The 23857-nt window shown below is 30.8% G+C and overlaps 1 protein-coding gene across 1 annotated transcript in view; it reads right to left on the reverse strand.

Annotated features, from left to right (window-relative positions):
- The window catches only part of LOC132942584 (cardioacceleratory peptide receptor), a 237445-nt gene that overhangs the window by 189674 nt on the left and 23914 nt on the right, over nucleotides 1–23857 (reverse strand). Inside the window, exon 2 of the mRNA XM_061011133.1 lies at nucleotides 17397–17495. The gene's annotated coding sequence lies outside the window, so the exon portion shown is untranslated. The remainder of the gene's footprint in view (nucleotides 1–17396; nucleotides 17496–23857) is intronic.

The following is a 23857-nucleotide window of genomic DNA, read 5'->3' on the forward strand; positions in this document are numbered from 1 at the left end:
TAGTAAATGGGCTAAGCAGCCCTTTAGTACAAATACAGCACAATTGTGACAAACGGAACACAATATGTGACTGAACACTCAGGAACTTTAAAATGTATTAAATACAGACGGTTAAGTGAATCGGTCTCACCAGATAAGAGACTATATCTTAAGAACTTGCGAGGTTTAGGGCAAGTTGTGTGTCGGCATTCAGTCAGAGATTCCAAACCAAGTTGTGTAGCTACTGGATTACCAAAATTCATTCTGTACGAAGGAGACGCCTATATTGTAACGATGCAGCAAATCTGAAAAACCACCGCCGAACACCTCCAATTTGGAGGAAGTATCTAACCTATATGAAGATCTTAATATGTGCTATACATAATAATATAATGTATATACGTTTAAATAATAAATATGTCCGACTATGTTTGGGTATTTTTGGGAAAAAATGGAATATGTAAGTAAAATAAACTCACAGTGGTTTACTTAATTTACACTCTACGGGACTTTAAGAATTATATTAGGTAGGTATATGGTACAATAACAATTTCAGTTGACCAATATTATTGTCTGCCCGCTGAAATACGCTGTGGTCCCGTGAACTTTACCATAAACAAACACATTTGCAATAATGCTCCATATCAATCTCCTGTAACCTTTGTGGCGAGAGCAGTCGTTATTTCATTGTTTCGAGTATATAAATATACCAGTCGACGCCGCCCTCGTGACTTATATAGTTATATATACACATCCCTCTGTTGTCGGGCGAGCAAAATTAATGAAGACGTTTTTTTTATTATTATTATTATTATTATCATCATTTCGTTTCTATATCATCATGCCTCGTCAAATCCCTTATTTCGAACGAACGCGTTGTACATACCTATATAATATGTATTCACCGAAGGAAACCGAAAGAAATATACCTTCGACTAATCTACCGTATGATGACGGTGTATATAATATAATAGTGTAACTATAGCTGTGTAACTAATGATTTACTCCGTACGTGCTACGTATGTCCGAATGTCTTGTTTGTCTATACACACACACACACACACACACACACAAGCGTTTGAGTTCAAACGTCGCCGCGTATGGCCGCAACCCGTTTTTTACTCGGTACATTTACCGATAACGGTTAGAATATACGCGAGACGCGACGCACTCGATAAAACACTAACTATTCACGTCCGTCTTTTTATTATTTATTTATTTATATTTATTATGATATTATAATGACAATATGAGATATTTCACATAAAACCCTTAATAGAAACCGATGTAATACGACGAAAAATAAATTATTATTGTACCATTATCTTTGAGTATACTCAATGCTATTATATCATTATAATAATATTATTATTACTATAATATTATTATAATGCATTAAATAATATCATTACGAAAATAGTGTCCATATTATTATTATAATAGTATTGTCACACTTTGTAATTGTACCAAATGATCGTTGTGTGTCGTTACAAATCGTCTTTCTAATGCATAAAGCATAATATTACAAATAATCGACTGTCGCAGAGCTTACCAGTTACCAGGTTCATAATAATTGTATTACATGTTATTAGCGATATTATTACATTTCAATATCACCTAATAAGAGTTATTAATTATTCGTAATACATTTTAGGAGTCCCGTGGTCCGTTGTTTTATAATTTATTTTGTTATCCCGTGTTAATAGATTTTACGTTAGTACAGATATTACCTTAATACGTCGTTTTTCGTCAAACACTTTAGCTGGCTGTGCATACATTTTAAGTGAAGTGCCTATGTCCGTCAAGTTGGCACCGGCACTTTCTCCAAACAACTCAAAATTAGTATCAACATTTTGCTACGAATTTGCTACATTTTGCTACACTATTTTTAGAATTTGCTACAATTTGGTTTTTCCGGAAATCCGGAAACAAACATGCCGGTGCTATCTTGACGTAGCACCGGCACTTTCTACAAACAACTCAAAATTGGTATCAAAATTTTGATACGAATTTGCTACATTTTGCTACGTTGTTCTCGGAATTTGCTACCCCCTGGTTTTTCCGGAATCCCGGAAAATATAAAATTTCCCAGCACCGGCACTTTCTCCAAGCAACTCAAAATTGGTATCAACATTTTGATACGAATTTGCTACATTTTGCTACGTTGTTCTCGGAATTTGCTACCCCCTGGTTTTTCCGGAATCCCGGAAAATATAAAATTTCCCAGAACCGGCACTTTCTACAAATAACTCAAAATTGGTATCAACATTTTGCTACGAATTTGCTACATTTTGCTACACTATTTTTAGAATTTGCTACAATTTGGTTTTTCCGGAAATCCGGAAACAAACATGCCGGTGCTATCTTGACGTAGCACCGGCACTTTCTACAAACAACTCAAAATTGGTATCAAAATTTTGATACGAATTTGCTACATTTTGCTACGTTGTTCTCGGAATTTGCTACCCCCTGGTTTTTCCGGAATCCCGGAAAATATAAAATTTCCCAGAACCGGCACTTTCTACAAATAACTCAAAATTGGTATCAACATTTTGATACGAATTTGCTACATTTTGCTACGTTGTTCTCGGAATTTGCTACCCCCTGGTTTTTCCGGAATCCCGGAAAATATAAAATTTCCCAGAACCGGCACTTTCTACAAATAACTCAAAATTGGTATCAACATTTTGATACGAATTTGCTACATTTTGCTACGTTGTTCTCGGAATTTGCTACCCCCTGGTTTTCCCGGAATCCCGGAAAATATAAAATTTCCCAGCACCGGCACTTTCTCCAAGCAACTCAAAATTGGTATCAACATTTTGATACGAATTTGCTACATTTTGCTACGTTGTTCTCGGAATTTGCTACCCCCTGGTTTTTCCGGAATCCCGGAAAATATAAAATTTCCCAGAACCGGCACTTTCTACAAATAACTCAAAATTGGTATCAACATTTTGATACGAATTTGCTACATTTTGCTACACTATTTTTAATATTTGCTACAATTTGGTTTTTCCGGAATTCCGGAAAATAGAAAATTTCTCAGCGCCGTCACTTTGACCAAATACCACGATATAATAGGTATTAACATTTTTTATTTTCATAGATTCCATTCATGCGCTATAATGCGTTTCACAAATAATGAGATATATTAAATTCAGAACTTTCTTCTGCTTTGTAAGTTTAGAATCTTGAAATACTTTTAGCGCCAGCACTTATTATACATTTTTAAAGCCTAAAGCATGGGATATCAACAACAAAAATAAAATAAAATTTAAATAGATGTTATCAATATTTTAAATTTCCAAATTTAACATATTCCAGCCAATATAATATGTTTAAACCTATTTTCAACATATACATTTTATAGTACTGGACAATCGTTGTCTAAGTATAGTATATATTATAAATAAATGAACTATAGAAATTTATTTTAGTTTTACCATTTATTTGACTCAATAAAGAATATAGTAATATAAAAGTGACCGTATTGTTTAGTAAATAAATAATAACAATCAAATAGGAATAATAATATTAATAATAAAACAAATAAACAGCTTGGTTGGCATATAACTAACAATTAAAAAGTGAATATTAATTAAATAGACAGCCTAATTGGCATATAACAGTAACAAACAAAAAATATAATCTTAAAAATGCTTATACAAATAGTTCATACAAAAGCTTAAATGGGCTTCAAAAGGTGTAATAATTGCAAGAAAATAATAATATTGCTAACGAAATATACAAAACATATCATAAAACAAAATATATACAATAAATTGTAAAACAAACACCTCAAAATTCGTATCAAAATGTTGATACCAATTTTGAGTTATTTGTAGAAAGTGCCGGTGCTGGGATATTTTCTATTTTCTGGATTTCCGGAAAAACCAAATTGTAGCAAATATTAAAAATAGTGTAGCAAAATGTAGCAAATTCGTATCAAAATGTTGATACCAATTTTGAGTTGCTTGGAGAAAGTGCCGGTGCTGGGAAATTTTATATTTTCCGGGATTCCGGAAAAACCAGGGGGTAGCAAATTCCGAGAACAACGTAGCAAAATGTAGCAAATTCGTATCAAAATTTTGATACCAATTTTGAGTTGTTTGTAGAAAGTGCCGGTGCTACGTCAAGATAGCACCGGCATGTTTGTTTCCGGATTTCCGGAAAAACCAAATTGTAGCAAATTCTAAAAATAGTGTAGCAAAATGTAGCAAATTCGTAGCAAAATGTTGATACTAATTTTGAGTTGTTTGGAGAAAGTGCCGGTGCCAACTTGACGGACATGAAGTGCCTACCTTAGTTAACACGGGAAGTTGTAACGCTTAGATAAATAAATAATGGGATTATTTCCAAGTACATTTGGGTACAGTTGTAACCGTAAAGTAAATATTAAATATATGTATTACTGTATATAATATATTATATTTTATCCTTAGATTAACGAGCGAATCATGTTGAAATTGAATATAATTAAAACAACCATTGTAAAATATTGGTATTTTTCAAACAAATTACAAACAATTTATGCATATAATATTATACCGTTCACGTAAAACACCATGATAATATTATCAGGACATAAATATGCCTAAAATATACAAAAACACATAAAAGTATATAACGTTGATGAAGTCAAATAAAAACAAACTTCAAAGTTGGTATGATACATGTAAAAAGTTGTGATTTATTCCACTCTGTTTGCCAGACTTCGATGGTTTACTGTCTTAATGTAATTATGTATGGAGACAAATATATTTTACCATGTATAAAAAAAAAAATTAAAATATCGAAAGCCAATACTTTCACTTTTGCGTATAGTTATAAAACAATACAAAATTAAATAAACAACATAAAACGAAACATATAATATGAAGATATGAATAATAAAAGTTAAAATTACGATTATAAAAATAATGTCTATTTCAAAATAGGGCCATATAGAAAATAAACGTACTTGTCTTTATACATATATTCACACTATCTGTAAGTTATTTAACTACATATAATAATATTATTTAAGTTAATTTCAGAAATAAAAAACACTATCAATATATTAATTTAGGATTTGTCAAGGGGATTGAAAGCGGTGAATTTCTGTCTTTGTCTAACACACGTGGAACATAGAAATTTAGACGTGTTCTCATTCCAACGTACCGATTGATCTAGAGAAGCGATAATTATTCTAAAAACAGACTTGAATTTTAACTTCCTCAAATAGGTATTTAAATTTTCCGTTTCCTATCTAGTACGAATTTTTTTTTAAGATTTAGGGGGATAAAATCAAAAATGTGGGGAAATCGATCTCAATTAGACATGACGATAAATTCAAATCTGTTTTTAGAATTCTAATCACTTAATAAGATCAATCGGTACGTTGGAATGAAAACATGCTAAATTCCTATGTTCCACGTGTGTAAGATAAAGACAGAAAATCACCACTTCCAAATTGTACTTGTTACCTTAATTATGTTATCATCGCGCCGTTAGGCTAGGTTAGGTTAAGTTAACATCGCACTCTCCCAAAACCTCGTGGTTAAGTTCACTAAAAATAAGTTATAACACGTTTTGTTTTTAAAAAGTAATATCTTACTAAATTTGTAGAAAACAAAGTCTTATGTAAAGATAAATGTTATTATTTATAATTTATCAATAATTATAGAATGTATTTAGTTTAGGTATTTAAAATGTCAGTAATTAAATTGTGTGCCTACAAATTATTATCATTAATTGTCATCACGTTTCAATATATTTTATTATATATTTTAACTGTTTATTTTTGACATATTTCACAAAAAATGGTTATTACATAGAATTTATAAGTAAGTTCTAAATATATTTATGATATAAAATATTTCAATTTTCTTAAAACTGTTTGAAGCACAAATCGATAAATGTATTTTAATGAATGTAGAATTAGGTATTGTTATGTACAATATACACATTACTCGGCTGACCGTAATAAATTATTTAAAAAAAATGGAACAATAGGTATAAAAGTTTTAACGTTTAAGTTCCATTATTATATTATGTTAACAACAATATTAAACTGGTCAATATAATATTATTTTACAAATGTTTCTATTTTAAATCGATTTACCATTGTATAAATAAAAATAATAATAATTTAAATATTTAATGGCAATATTATAATGAATAAAAAATTCATAAAAATAAAAATCCCATTGAAAAAAACAGATAGGTTATAAATATTTTCTTAGAAAAAAATTCACGAGTTTAGTCTAAGGAACGGACAACTTTTAAAGGGTCGTAAACGAGTGAAAGTTTGTTATAGGGTACCATAACCAGATTTCGATATTAAGAATGGCAAATAATATTTGTGATGATACTAAATTTTAAACCGCCCCTAAAGTATTAAATTGTTAAAAACTTTGTAAAATGGTTAGACATTTCAAGGAATTCCCATAAACAAAATTTTGTATCATATTTTGGATGATGTAACTACACAAGTTTTATCTGTGCACAATTGATTACGAGTATCAAAAGTCGTTTTTAACATGTTGACATTTTGTTTGAAATATGTTTTATGAAATGTATACAATATGTATTATGTAAGCGTATACCGTTCACTAAATTTAAGTACACTGAATTAATTTTAAACTCGCTTAAGACACAAATGTGGAGAATAATAAACTTGTAATCATTACTATCTTTTATAGAACTATTATTTTATTCTATCTTTCTAACCTATATATATTAATTTTTTTATTTCAAGATAATTTGATGAATAAGTTTTAAAATTTTATTTTATTTATTATTTATTTTTGTATATATTATAATTTATATATTTTTTATTACGATGATTTATTAACAGAAAAGTAGTATTCAAGAATATTATATATGTCTAATATATTTTCAGAATTGTATAACCTAATAAATACTTTTAAAGTTTCGTTTTAGAGGGATTAAAATAAAAATTCACAAACTATAAAGGATAATTAATCATTTTAATACGATAAAAGCCCACGTTTACTTTTATAAATATACAAAGTAACTATAATATTTTATATTATTATGGATATTTTCAATTTTTAACCACGGAATACAATAAAGTACATTGCGATTGATTGGATGTCAGATTTGTAATACGCAAGACTTATAAAACGTTTACTACCCCAATCGGCTGTCCCCTATATAATATAAGGAATTGTGTTTTCTTATAAAATAAAAAAATTACCTACGACATCATCGTAAAACTCTCGACCGAAATCAAAATAAAATTGTATATTTTCATCACATATAATATTAAAATACTGTCAAGTATGCATAATAATATAATACACGTTGAATATAATATTATAAATTCAATTGTTTGCATACAATAATAATATTGTGAGGGACGCGTATAAATATTTATAAATATCTTTCAACCAAGATATTGAAAATTGGAATACTTGTATCATAATATATGAGACGTATGGCTTCAAATTTGTTGCGGTAATAAACGATGCACAAAACTCTCGAGAAATACTCCAATCGCGGTGTTATCGGAGGCGTGCGGCATTCGTAGACATTCCTCATTTTCATTCTCTCACTATAATTAAAATCATCGTGACACGCCGGCATGGACGCATATCTATTTTTATTCGTATCATATAATATAATGTATTATGTGAAAAAGAAAAAAAGATACAACGCACTTCTATTTTTAAGGAAAACTAAAATAGTGTGACAACTGCACGGCGGTGGCGAATGAATTGATTGTGAATTCTGTTCGAATGACTGAAAACGACTGGCTCGTCCGTAGATTATTTAGTTTTCATACGATGTTGAACGCTAAACAAATGAATAAAGCTTAGCTGCAATCATGGACTTTTATCCGTCACGTAAACTTAAAGACGTAACTAGATGAAAACATTATACCTATTTGCTATTTAATATTTAAGAATACAGTCGACTACTTGACTGTGTAATGGCCAAAACAGTTTGGTAGGTATATTGAAATTAATTTTATTTCATTTTTTTAGCAGAGACTGATTTTAAAACGTAAACATTAAAACGTGTTGACGGAATATTTCAAGCTAATGTGTTTATAAGGAGGTAGGCACTTAACAAATTCGAAATGACAATTTAAGCCCTTACTGCGCATAGTATTAATATAGTAAAGCGTATAGCAAAATATATAAATGTTGTACCTACCTATAAAGGCCTCCCTCTATTTGTGGGTATGTCACAGAGACATATTATAATATATGTCATATTATTGTGATACATATACATTCAATAATAATCAATTAAATAATTATTGTATAAATTACGACTGATTATTACATTTAGTACATACAGGCGTACAACTTATTTTTTTTCCATATCAAAACGGAACATGTGCCACACATCCTAGCTCAGCCTGTGTTTGGCGTTTTTCACGTCCGTGTTCTGACCTGGCTGCAGCGACTGTCCCCACATCACTGTCGCTTTGGCCACCGAGCTCGATCAGGTCACGTTCTTCTACACCAGTGTTGGCCATTACCACGGCCGCGTAATCGTGGTCACTATGGTCACCGAGCCTGACTCAAACGCTGTCTACACCGGGGCTGGCCATATCATCGCAACAGCGGTCACCGACACTAAACGCGTACCTGCTCAAACCATCATTATCATCACCCGCAGCAGAATAGATGCCGAACAGTACGCAATTGCCGATGGACACGAGACTGTTACAGCAGACATAATATCTGCAGCGTACGCCCAGTGAGTTACTTACCTTCTATATGTATCGTATACAGAGATCATTAACAAATTGTATTTACTATTTAGTAGTGTGAGGGTCGTGGCAGCGTAGGTAGCGATTACAAGGTTGGAGGAAATTTGGAGGGTGGTCCTTGGCGGCATTAGCCCCCTATAAATGCTGCAATATCATTTATACAAATCTAAATAACTGGGTGGAACCTAGATAATCAAAATGATATTATTTTTTCAAAAAAAAAAAATTGTGTTTTAAAAATTGTTAAGGTTCAATATTTGCTGACTCCATGCGGCTCCAGTGATTTCGAACTTTCGAATGGTTTCTTTCATGAGAATTTGTTACTAATATGCGGCAATTGATAGGAACAATAATTTTTATGCAATTAAACATAAAATTGTTCAGAAAAAATATATTATCTCTAAGCCTGAAAATCATCGAGTCTTCGTAATTTCATAAAAACAAAATTATATTAAAATTACAGTGGAAAAAATCATATGAAGTTATATTATTAATACGGGCAATGATGTAGAATGATATCATTTACCAACTGTGATAGATTAAATAGACTTATAAGGTAAATGGTAATTTCTATAAAAGAACCATCTGACTCGTGAATTCACACATCGTCACCAATGACGATTTGGCCATTGTTGATAATGAGTAATGACCAATGTTATTTTTATAGCTGCACAAGTTCGTAAAATCTTCGTCAATTTTTTTTTGTTATTAATGCATTATTATGCTCGGGACATTTTTAAGTAATTGAGAATTAGAGGATACTATAAAAAATAAAAAGGGGGGACGAGGTGGCCGAGTGGTCTAACGCGACGGATTCGGCACAGCCGGTCCGAGTTCGATCCTCGACCACTGGGCGGCATTTTTCTCCGTGCAAGTCACGGTGTCCGGAGAACAAGTGCCGCCATCCCCCCACCCCGGGGCACGGCAGAAACCTACGGGTGCCCCATTAGAAATTCTGCCAAACACAACACACACGTGTACCAACCTACCCAATATAAAACCTACCAAACCTACCCAATATAAAACCTACAGTGCCCTCCCCACACCCAATGGCCTATGTTGCCGCGGGTTACCCAATAAATAAAAAAAAAAAAAAAAATAAAAATAAAAATATTAACTGTAGGCAAAAAAAAAACCGTCATAATAATAATTATAGTCATCTCACATTGTATCGCCGAAAGAAATAATCATAACGATAGCTGATATAATACAATTATTATTATAAATATAAATATTTTTTCTTAATAATTTCAAATATTACGACGAAGGCGGAGAAGACGTAGTCGAGGACGACGACTACACTCCGTTTTACAGTTTTGTGCCGATTTTTTTTTGTTAGTGATGTTTTCGTTGGTGCCTAGTCAGTTGCCTTTATTTTTCTGGTAATCTGAGAAAGAAAACAACTTAAAAAACTCGTTTTATTTGCCAACGAGAAACTGACATTGTGCTGCAAAATATTATATTCACTGTTTGAAATAATTACAATTACATTATATAATATTTAAAACTGTAAATATATTTTGCAGTACAACGGCAGTTACTCGTTGGTAAGCAAAACCAGATTTGTTTCTTTTTCATATTAATGGACAAATAAAATAACTTTTTATTTTTACAATCTGTAACAGCATGCAGTTCACAAATATATTTTTATATATTAGACACGAGTCAATAATACGACCAGTTTGGACATATGGTATTCAGTTATGACCTGTGGGGTTCTGCAAAGCCATCCAATACCAAAACGCTTAAGGCATTTCAATCGATCTGCTTACGAAGTTACGACTAGTAACGTCTTCTCTTTGGTATTTCACAAACAATAATCATCACAGACCTAAAAATATCCACCCTTAATCATTTAACAAAATAATATAACTTAAAATGTCATACTAACTCTCACAGTAACACTCACTATAATCAAACTACTATCCTCTATCTCACTTCTTGGTAATGTACGTAAAATACTCAAAAGACAGACTAGAGACCTACTAATATAAAATAAAAAAACAATATGTCCCATAAACGCAACCTCCTGTTAATAATCATGTATACAATTTGCTCATTGTACTAATTGTATTGTACAGATTGTAAATAAAATTTGTAATAAAAAAAAAATAAATAAGTACATATAATATATTAGATACAATAATATGAACATTGGAAATATGAAAAAAGTGGTTATGCATTTGAACCTAACCGTTTCCGTGTTGGTGTGTATGTGGTGGCGACGACTACACTACTACACTTCGTCTTACGATTTCATATCCATCGATCATTTTTCTGGCGATGTTTTTGTATAATTATAGTATATTAGGTAAAACAATACATTTTTTTAAATTGTTATTTTAAGTTCCTATCGTTAAAATTTAGTATTTTTAACCATAATATATTACTTGATTTTATATCTACTAGGTATCAATATAAACTAAATGTTTAATACTTTGATTTTAATTATAAATAAAATAGTACAGTGATTATCAAAAATCAATCTGAAATGTGACGAATAATTTTTTTGAATTTTGAAAACTATTTACATAAAAGTATTTGATTTTTGTTCAACACTCAAATACTCTCCAAAAATGTAGGCAATTAAAAAAGTTTTATTTTTATTTTTTTCTCAAAATTCTTATATTGTCCATTTGTTCGTAAATTAACAATAATCTAAATATTGGATGGTAGCGAGGTTGTAACACAAATAAAATATGACATGAAAAAACTGAGTGAAGGGGACTCCCAGTGGAGGTACTATTCGTCTTGAAGTAAATTTAAAAAGTATTTGAATACATTTACTAAAATACTTTACAACACTGAATCAAAGGAATCGGAGAATAATTTTCGAAAAAAAAACAGTAAACTTAACATCATATTATAATACATATAATAATTTAGGTAATAAATAATAATTATATTTTGTTGCCGACTTACCGTTCTGTAATAATTGTATAATCATTCCGCAGACTGTATCAACCTTTTATCATATTTAAAGAAAAAAATAATTTTATCTAGACTTCCAAAGGCTTTTTTAGATGTTTTAATTTCGAAGCAAGTTTGCATGTAGACTAATAACAAGCTATCAAACATTTTTAATAGAGAATTTCGTTTTTCACAAAAAATAAAATTTTCCGTAGTAATAACGAATATTTTTTTAAGACAAAATGGTAACAATAATATAACAATAATAATAACTAACAATAATATGGTGCTCGGTTTTTCGGATTTTTCCGTAATTTTAAATTATATTTCAATATATTTTGTTCTCGTTTGGAAACTGTGCTTGTATTTCGCAACCCCGGGTTTATCGCAAATTCACGAACACGAATCGTTAAGACTTCGTATCCGCAGTTTCTTTTAAAGACCAAAGACAGCACGATTTTTCTGTAGTATAATTTTAAAAAAATATTATTAAATGATTTTCGCACAATCGTTTGTTCTCGTTATAACAGTGTTCAATATTCAAAACTAACTTACACGTGATATTGTCCAAACATTCAGCAGCAACGCATCATAATATTATTAATTATTATTACACATCAAAGTGCATATTATTGGGCATTCGTTTATGTCATAAAATCGACTGCTTGCTGCAATGTCCTATTATATTCGTTTGAAATGCACAACAATAAATAATTTGTCTCTGCGCTTACGACACGTGTCAATATATAGGTAGTAGTCGCGTTGTACTCTACCCGATATTCGTAAAATATAATGTTTGTAGCAACAAGCAGTAATAATATTCTTATGTGTAATATAATATATTATTATTATTGTGGCAACAAAACACGAGTTTCTTCACGCCTATCATGTATAATAAATAATAATAATATGATAACATGATATGCGGGTATATGTATACTTTTACACGTCGTTATAATTATAATAATATGATATTGCTCTTGTCAAACGAATATGAATAATAATAATAATACTATTGGCGGAATGCAACGTCGAAATACCCACCGATAAAAAATAGCAATTAAAAGTTCTACGCAGGCAATAAAAGCACGACCGCAACGACCAGAAAAATGTGCGCACGTCAAAATGCGGACACTGTTGTAGTGGCGTGTAATATATTCTATTAGATTGCCTTACGTATCACCGAGATATTTTGTTCGTTGGCTACAGGCATAGGTTCTCTAGAGCGAGTAGCACTCAAATGCAAATGAATAATAACATAAGTATCTATATATATATATATATATATATATAGATGCCTACTCGCTACCTTGCCTACCTATATATCCACTAGAACATTATATTATGTTTTAAATCGAGGTTAATGTATTGACTATTAATATAGTTTTCCGAATGGAATCTGAATTACGCCCAACGCCGTCTATATAATAATATTCGTACAGACGTTTTATAAATCCACTGTAATATATTTTGTCCACGGCGATCGAAATGAAAAATGAATAAAACCGCCTTCGACCGATTTCATAATAATATCGCGCGTTATAAATCATCGTCGTTATTATCGACGACACGACTGTTAAGTTCAAGACTTTTATGTCGGTCGTAATTTGTCTGCGCGAGGACATGATGTATAATATAATAGCGATCATCTGCGGGGGATGGGCGCTTGTTTCAATATTTGGTAGTTCAAAAAGTTCGCCGACGGATCGTTAAAACGTTATCGCGTTTTTCCCTTTTTCATTCAGTACGAAATCGTCTAATCGAGTCAATTATTGTATATGGATCCATTGCTCATCAGGAGCAAATTATTTCGTCCTGAATGACGTATCGATGCATACTCTATAGTCATCAGGGAATACTGAAACGGATTCGGGTATGCGAATATAATATATACTATAGTGACAATATACCTAAGAGATTTTAAAAGCGACGGTGGCGTTTCAATGTTTATTTTTCGTTTAGATTTGTCGCACGTCTACAGTCTACAACAATATTGTACTGCCACAACTCAAAATTGATAGTTTTTAAAAAGCGATTTGAGATTTAAATTTAAGATATTTTAAAGAGCTCTTTACTTATGCGTTTGGAACTAAACTTAAAATACTTGAAAAAATCTTTACAACATGACTTTTTCAAATATTACTCTAATAACTATATACTCTCATAAACCCAAAAAGTTAGACTTATGGCCTTTTACGATTTTTAAGTAAATGCAACACTGCCATATTTTCAGATGTGGCAGTAAAACATTTATATTTATAAACACGAGACAGACGCGTATTTCGTATTGCAACAGCAATATCACAAATTATAAAATGCAATACTGCCACAACTCTAAATATTGCTGGTTTTGCACTTAACATTATCACACGATAATTAGTTTTTATTTAGCGCAAGAACGTCACAAATCGAAATAAGGCAGTCTTGAATTTTTACTTCACTAGTTCATTGGATAAATGATAAAATACGTATACTTCCATATAATGTAAATTTGGCTCTCTTGCTTTGAAAGTTAACTAAAAATTATTTAATTCAATACTGACGCATATTTTTAGTGGTTAGATGGACAATTGTATTGATTGTGACTGTCTCGCTTTGTATAGAGCTATTTTCTTACTATACAAAAGTAGCCTAACCCATAATTAATGAATTTTGAGTTGTGGCAGTCTATAGCTTGTTCTAGAGGTTAGTTGTATTTACGTCGAAAACAATAAATATTATATCGCCACGATGACATACAGCAAAAGGTGACTACAATAATTCCGCAGGATCCGCTTGAATTATTTGTATATTTTGACCGGCCGGAGACAATACGTCTTAGGCCGTCTCTGGCGGAGACGGGGAGGGGTGTCTTTATTTAGAGCCAATAATAACACTCGAAACAGGCGGCGTGACCGTATATATTATTTGCGGTCAAAACTCGACGGACGTTTGTGTCGCGTTTTTCTTGCAAGCCGCCGGTCGTGTTACCTATATTATTATGGGCGGTTGCGGGTGGCGATTATTCCGATACATATTGTATCATAAAAAAATGGTTAATATATTATTATATACTACGATACGTACGGCATAGTGTTATTATTATTATTATCATATGAGCAACGGATCGAAGTATTTAAAAAAAATTGTATATTTCCTCGAAGTTGTAGCGCAAATTCGAGATTTAAAGATAAAATAAAAAAAATATCATAATAAACGTAATAAATAGGCAAAAAAATCACACACACACGGGCACGGGTACACATACAGGCTCGCATGCGTGTGAATATAATAAGTTTCGTATTGAATCCGTTTAAAAATGGATTAAACATCCGTGACTTGACGTGTTGACGATACGGGATTGCGAGGCGTGGCGATTGTGTCGGACGATAACAACACCCAGGCCAATTTCCCCACCGACGTGTCGCGGTTAAGTGGTTTTATTATTTTTTTTTTCTTTCATATATTATAATATGCGCGTTTATCATTCGCGTCAAAGCCAGAAGTTGTACCAGACAATGTCTATAAGTCGTTTTATATTTTATTATTTTCGGAATCGACCCACTTACTTTCAGACATCAGACTCCTGCGCGCGTGCATCCGGAATTCCACCCAAAACAACATAAAACAAAATACAAAATATACAATATGTCTCATTGCTAATAATAATATTTTATTATTATTCCGACGTCGAATCCATTACGTTTCGATTTCCGATCGTTTTACAATGTAATGGGGAAGAATAGTTTAATAATGAATTAACGACCCCGCGGGCAAGAGAGCAGGCGAGTTTTTTTATTCTATATAGACGATAAAATGTATAACGCAATGACATAGTTTTTTCTTAATAACATTATTTTCTATTCTAATAATAAATCTATGGGTTCATGCTATATGCACTATAATAATTGTATGACACTTGACATGTTGTGTGTTGTTTGAGTTATATAATTGGGATTTGGTAGACTGCAAGTCGGATGCGAACACGTCTATGATAATTTACACATCACAGTAAAACGTCGGAATGTCATTAGTTAATTTATAGTTGGAGACAAACACCGCGATAATCACTTTAGTTACCATAGTGTTTTCTTATATAAAATATGTACAGTGACTTCAGAGCGAGCGAAATAACGCCGGCAAGTTCATAAATACCTAATAAGTAAATTAATTTATATTCACTTGTATCACTATACGGGCCGGAGCCCAACGGTATAAAAATAAGAGCAACATATCAAACAATATTACTTATTAAGATAATTACTTAAAACAAAAAAATGTTTAAACAAGAAAGAGTGGCTCGGAAAGGGAACTCCGAAATTAATTTGGAAAAGCAGTGTAGAACAGAACAATAATAAAAAAAAATATATAGGCACAAGCGCCTGGTACAGGTACAATTAATATAACGTGCGTAACATAAACTTATTTATAATAAAGTCTGCCTTTTTTCAGAATAGTATACGAACACTTCAAACTAATACAGATGGGAATTGTAATTTTATACAGTGTAGTTTGACAAAAACTGTATGTAATTCCAGGAGAAACTGCTACAATCTAATGTCAAAGGTTAATAAATTAAACGTAATTAGTTTACCTTTAAATGTTTGTGGTAATCCTTTGTCCCGTATATGACTCGTGCACCCAGTGTTGCGCGAAATAATTTTTTATTCTAATTGAAATATTTAATTTATCGTACTCGTATAATATAAGTACAGACAATTTCCAAACAACACTGAATAACGTACCTCATATTAAATTTTTATCTCTCGCACTAACATAATGTCCTATTCAATATAACATTTAGGGGGGGGGAGTTATTTATACAATTATACGCACTAAAATATAAGCAATAAAAAATAAACACAAATTCCTTTTAAGATTAATCTATGAGATTGTATGAGATCGAAGTACCAAAGTTTTCGAATAAAAATCAGAGTACCTACCTAACATATATAATAATATACTCATATTTCTCGCATATACTATAATGGATATAGATTGTTATGCTATAATATACTGTAAAGGTTTAAATTTAATAAAATCCAATGTTATGACATTATAAGTGTTTATAAGTGCGTCGTTGTTCTCCGATGCGATTTTGAACCAATTTTTTTTCCTTTATTTTTTTTTAAACCTAATCTGTTCTTAAAATGTGTGATGGAATGGTATACAATATGGTTGATCTAACAATACGCAGCATGAGAACTCATATTGCCGTATATAGGTACATACCTAATATTATATGTATATATACTCCCCACAGTCAGTACCCTAAACTCTAGACTCGGGAGTCCTGTATGATAATAATTTATTTTGTTTATAACTGTAGATCAGTGGTTTTCTACCGGTGTGCCTCGAGCGATGGAACTGTTCAATTTTTTTTTAAATCTAGAAGCAACCGAAAACGTTAAATCATACGAGTTTAATATTGAAAGAGTATCGAAGCACTTCGTGATTCCGACAAAACGTTCATATAATATAATATAATAATATAATGAGACGAGAAATTGAATCCTCTATCGAAATATTATTATATTCATAGTTTTATATGCGTATATTATTTACTCTATTTTTAAAGCTTATATCGTCGGCAGTAGGTGACAAACTATTAAGATAATAACACCTTTTAATATGAGATATCTAAAGTATAACAACCGAACGTAGTTATACGTCACGGTTGGTGTGCCGTGACGATTTGGCAGAAGATAGATTAATGTGCCATATACTGCCATATTCTTAAAAAAGTTGAAAATCACTATATATATATAGGTACCTACTGTAGATCTTTTGCACGTACCTAGTTTTCTCGAGAGTGCGATATTATTCACTTCTGACACGAACTTTGCCAGAACAGTCCTTCGAACCAGCTTTTTGTAAATTTTATATTTTTGCGCAGCTGAAATACAAAAGTTTTGCAGATTATAGTTATGTATTTAGGTTATGCCTATTATAGGCATCAAACACGACTGTTTATAATAATTATTGAAAATTAAATATCATTAGTAGGTGTCTATAATAGTATATGGCGATAATAAATAAAACAGTGTTTACAGAGTACACGCCTGTTATTCATTTAAGAACCTATCATTGCAACTATAAAAACAATCATAATATCAAAAATACAACTTTTTTTTCAATAGTTTTGTCAACAGTCGACTATTTGGTGTTTTTACAATGTTAGAATTATCGCATTAACAAAAATATTAGATAAATATGGATATGGAATAGTTTCATTTGCTAAACATTATAATATTATTAGATAATAAATGGAAACTTTTTATGAAACGTCTACCGAATATATTCTTTGGAACGGACGGACGTAAAAATCGTAATCCTAATACTATTATAAACGTGATCCATAAGTAATAGTACCTACACGAAATCGTATTTGAAGTTCTCAAACGGGTCGTATACTTTATGGACTTATGGTTAGGTACGCATAATACGTGCGTTCGATATGTGGTTATGATATTATGATGTGAATATCGAACGATATTTATGACTATCGCTTTTTTTTCTTTTTGGCTTAGAGATATTTACATTTTATCGTGGCCAAACCAAATTCAAGACCCGCTGTGAACCATTAAGATGATGCAATACCACAGACTTAAATGGTACCTTTTCAATACACGGATTTTAATTTCATACAGCGAGTTGTAGCTATAAAGAACTTGGCAAGTGATTGTACACGTATTACTCAAATGATGTATCGTGTTTTGAAAAGAATTACAATTTTATAAAAACATGTTTATCGCCACCATGAGATATTACATAGATATTGATTACTTAAACTTATTATAACTGCTGAAGAATTACCTCAATAATAACTTACTGTTAACAATTTAACATATATTTTTTTTTCTACAGCGGTATTATTATTTGTTTTTTAATTAAATTTTTTTTTCCCATGAAATCTGTTTGCAAAATCCAAGATCCCTATGGTGAACACAAATCACACGATATTATACGTATGAAGCGAATAGTGAATACTAAATCAATGTGTACAAAGAACACAGTACACAGCTGTGCAGTGTATTGGTTATAAAAGGATAATAAAATAGTTTATGAGATTTTTTGAAGTAAATGCATTTTGGAAATATAATTAAATAAACTTAATAATAATAAACTTAAAAAATAAATAATTAAACTTAAAGGTCAGTTTCTTAGATTTAACAGATTGTCTTCATTCATTATAATAGTGATAATAATAATAAAAATATTTTTACAAAGAAAATAGAAATTTCGAAAGACTTAAAAACGAGACTCGCTTGTTGTTTAAGTCGTTTGGTAAAAGTTTGAGTTATTTCCTTGCTGGAAACTTGGAAAACAATCATAGAACTTTCGTGGAAATTTATAATTGAGTAACTCGTAAAATGCGCAACAATATTCATAATTCAATTTAAATAACTCTACGGTAACTCGTGTAATTGCTACGCAAAGGACTACTTCACAGTGCCTACCTAATTTATATAAAGAATAGATGATATTGTATCAGGAGTGTCATTATTATTTTTTAAATTTTATTATTTAACACGTTTTTTTACAAATTAAATAACTCAAAAATACTATCTAAAAATATCTAAAATATTGAAAACCTAATAGGTACATTTTTTTGGACCGGACCGGCTAACGATCGGCGTAAGTGATACTTGTCAAATGGATACCTACACATTAGTAACTAGTAAGTAAACACGGAATATTAATAACGAGGCCAACAATTATTACTAGGTACTGCATACGATTAAGTTCAGCACAAGTAACGTATAATGAAATGGCATGGGCCAATTAAAGACGCTCTTAAACATGTATCACAATAACTGGTGTTTCTGTTTACAGTGTAAGTACTAGGTTTTTTTGATAGATAATGTCACGTAATACTAAAAACGAAGGTTTCGATGAAACAGAGAAAAAACACGTGCTTTTCATTAGACTTTGGAAGTCCTATAATGAATTTTGTATGAAAATAAAACCGTCGTTCTTCGATTGATCCTGCGGGAATTGTATTATTTAATTGTATTACCTATTATAGGTGGGTACTTATAATATATATAGGTGGTAGTTACTGCACTAGAGCAGGGCAGGCTATTTCAAATAAAACGGTATTAACTATTTATTCAAACTTCGGGAGGCCGTAAGTCGTAACACTGAGTATATATAATACATATTATATAATATCATCACCACTACAGTACATGAACAATTCTATTGTATGGAAATCACACTGATTTCTAGCTATCACTATAATTTAATTTATTATAATCCATCATGTGGACCATGTACCAATATGGACATGACGAGGGTAGGTCAAATTTGGGATCTACATAGAACATCACTTAGCAGTCACTCGATTGCACACTGGGGGGGATAACTAGGCGAAACCAAACATCTGCGATCCCGGAAAATGTTTGGAAAACTCCAAAACTATAAAAAAAAACAAACCACTCGGGAGATTCGTTCAGAGTTTCCATACGCAGCTTTCAAAGTGAACTGCGGACGGGCAAACTGGATTTGTGAAAAATTTCAAACTCGCTGTACAGACACTGTTGTATTGTACACGCGTGTAAAATAACTCTATACACACATATATATACCTAGACATATATTATGTACGGGGAACCTCGGCATCTCGGAGTCTTAAGGGACCAAAATCGACATATCGAAACATCGAGTTACCGTGGTAATTTAAAGTAATGTGTGAATCGGGAGTGAAAAAATTATTCGATTTACAGAGCATTCGAGATACCGAGGTTCCACTGTATTTATAGCTAGATGCATACATTATAATACGCACTACGATTTACTAGCAGCATTAACTATACGTGCGTCTCGTTCGAAAATTAAAACTAAAATAACAACTAATGTCGGTCGCGTGACAGCGGCGTGGATGTATTATGTGCATGGCGACTGGTACAACAGCCGACACATATAATATATTATATTATAACGGCCACCCGGCCGACGGACCACTATAATATAATATCCGACCAATTAAATGTGTAGATACAAGGTATCCGCTATAGATATATTGTACATACTAACTATACACATAATATAATATAATATAAATTTAATATTATTATTATTATTATTATTATTATCATTATCATTATATTGGTCAGTGAGCGTCCAAACCATCACGTATGTATAATAATATTATGTAAATTGAGACATTCGGTATTAATGGAACTGCCCGCGGTGTCCGAAACCACTCTTATTTATATATATATATATATGTATATATACGTGTGTTTGTGTGTGCGCGCGCGTGCTTGTAAACGCCGTCATTAAACGTGCGTTTATAATATTATAATATAAAATCGAATCGAAGTCCATAATATTATTATTACTTATCAGTCCATTTGTGCGGGGAATCTGCCGAAAACCACGACAACAATGCGTATTTTTCAAATAACCGCGGTATCTGGACGCACGTTCCTCCGTTCTAGATATTTTCCACGCCAATGTCATAATAACTTATATATTGTTATATTATCGAACATACGATAATATAGGTGCTTACTAACTATTAGGTTTATACCACACCGTTAATCGTTAAGTTTATAGCTAGGTATATGGTATATACCATATAAGCGTTAAGTCACGCGAACTGCGCTCGGCCTATTTCTGTTCGGTTGAATTTTTCTGAATAATTGGACAGTTTTCATGTAAAAGGGCATTAGGTAGTCAATTTTCGTTGGTTTTGAGTAGACATAAATAACCTTAAAATTATTATTTTAATATTATTTTCAGTGAATTTAATTTATTTTTTATTTATAATTGTAGGTATACGTGTTTTGGTATGTAAATAGGTATATAACTTGTAAGCTGTTGTAATACGTACCTAGGTATCAAATAAAAATAACGTAAATATTATATTAATTTAATATGATAAAAATTAAGTTAATAAACGATTTGTGCTCTTATTGTACCCTATTCGCCCTATTAATAAGTCTATGTATATTTTGTGCCTTTGAAAATACTATGATAACAAATCCTCGTGCGTCAACGGCAGTGGTACCATATTCGATTTTGGAGTAAAATTTGAAATTTCACACAAAATAAAGGTATAAAAAAAAATTTCAACATTTGACTTATGCCACCATACACAAAAATCGTCCGATAATCACCGATATAAAATTCGGTACGAAACACATATGTGAAGTATAACCGTTAATCCAACAGTGAAAAATAAGTGTAATAGGTACTACCTACCCAATAGACAATAAAAAAAAAACAGTGTTTCGATCGATAAAACTATATTAGAATGTTCGTTAAATATAAATTGCAAAGTCTGTCCCCTTTAACCGGTACAGTATCCAAACCTACTTAAAATGCGATAAAAAAATAAAAATACTGAGTGATGGATTTATATGGACAGCGCGGGAGATTAAACGTGTTAAGTAATTAATAATTGAATAGCAGCTGACACCACTTGTAGACGGTAGCCAACGGGTCAGTGGGTGCCATAATAATATATTGTATTAAAATGGCTATTTATAAATTACATAAAACTAAAAAAAAAAAAAACACTATTCAAAGTATTTTCATTAAAAAGTAATTTTTCTAATTCATTAATGTTATAAGATAATATATTATGACACGGTATCTTGTATAATATGAGTATTAGTTAGTAATTTAGTAATTTAGTTTAAAATGTGTAATAAAGTCAAATGAAAACTAGGTAACGTGGATATTATTAAATAATAAAATATATATATCAACAAAGTGTGCGCGTATAGTATGTATCATAGATTCAATATACTAGTATATATTAGTATATTATTAATATAAATATTATTATTAATATATTAGTATATTTAATCTTTAGTATTATTATTATATATGAATACAAACTAAATTAAAAACCTAAAAGGCGCGGACCACAATAGACCATACAAATCGTTTACAGTTCGTATAAATTACCAACGTTTATGATATTTTTTATAAATATATAAAAAAAACTTTAGGTTCAATCCTATTTAGATTTAACAGAATATGAACAGGAAGGAAAGTTTTAGTAAAGCGGTATGGGTTATTTGTCTGAATAGTCAAGACCGACCAAAACAAGATAATGTCAAAAGTTTGTTGCACGTTTTTGAGATTTACAAAACTCGAAGGATTTTAATGTTTGAATAATTTGAATAATATTCAAATACATAATATTACAACATATAAAACTGATAAGTATTCATATTTTCAAAATGAGCCATATCAGCTATGTGTGTACAAAAATTGGATGGTTATATAAACATAAATACTCGAACAAATAATTACAATATAAAGAGTACCTAATTGTTATGCCAACAACAACTACTTATGATTTATGAACAATTAAAATAAATATTTTTATTATTGACATAAAAAATTATTTTAATTAATTAAATGTGCCTGTATTAATTTATACTTTTTTAAATTATATTCCATACATATAGAGCTGTAAATTGTAAGACAGTTTCATAATAATAATAAGTTGTACAATTCATCATATAAAATTTAAGTTCATTATTCAATTCAACTTCACGGAATAAAAATTTGGTACATAATTAATTTATGTAAAAAAATTGTTTGAAATAACGTCCCGCTGTTTTAATGAAAATAATTAGTAAGAACGCTTTCAAAATATAAAAACTCAATCCGAGTCCTGTTCATATCGTCTGCTATAATTATAGCTTAGTTATAATTTAGAAATAAATTTCAAAAAATTGAAATAAAAATTGATCATATCTAAGTTCTAAATTCTAAAGACTACACTCTTCAGAAATCGGAATGAGCATTTTTAGACTAGAATAATTAACTATAGGTATTTAAAAAAAAAAACTTTATTATTAAGGGCCATTAAATTGTAATGTTAATATTAAATATGTTATTTAGACGTGTGTCGGTATATTATATTAATTTGTTATCAAATTTTAAAACAAAATGTTTTTTTTTTAAAGATTTTTCTTTATTTCTTCTGGTCTATTATTATTGTCAAATTGGCCGTGAAGAGACTGTAACCGTCATGGGACTCAATTAATTTCGATGCAAAATATAAGCTACCGATAAAGTCGGAGTACAGAGAAACAAAATGTCTCAAATATTATAATATGACATACTGCAGTCAGTAATATACGAATAAGAACCCGTAGAGAATTGCTTTTAATAATTTTAATTTATTACCAAAATGTGATCATACATTTGCAATTTGCGGTGTCTCGGATTCATACAAAGGCTGCTGATAAAGTCACCGGCATTCGAGATAAGAGAGCAATAGGCATA

Source organism: Metopolophium dirhodum, chromosome 4 (assembly GCF_019925205.1).
Source record: "Metopolophium dirhodum isolate CAU chromosome 4, ASM1992520v1, whole genome shotgun sequence".
In the NCBI taxonomy this organism is placed as follows: Eukaryota; Metazoa; Arthropoda; class Insecta; order Hemiptera; family Aphididae; genus Metopolophium; species Metopolophium dirhodum.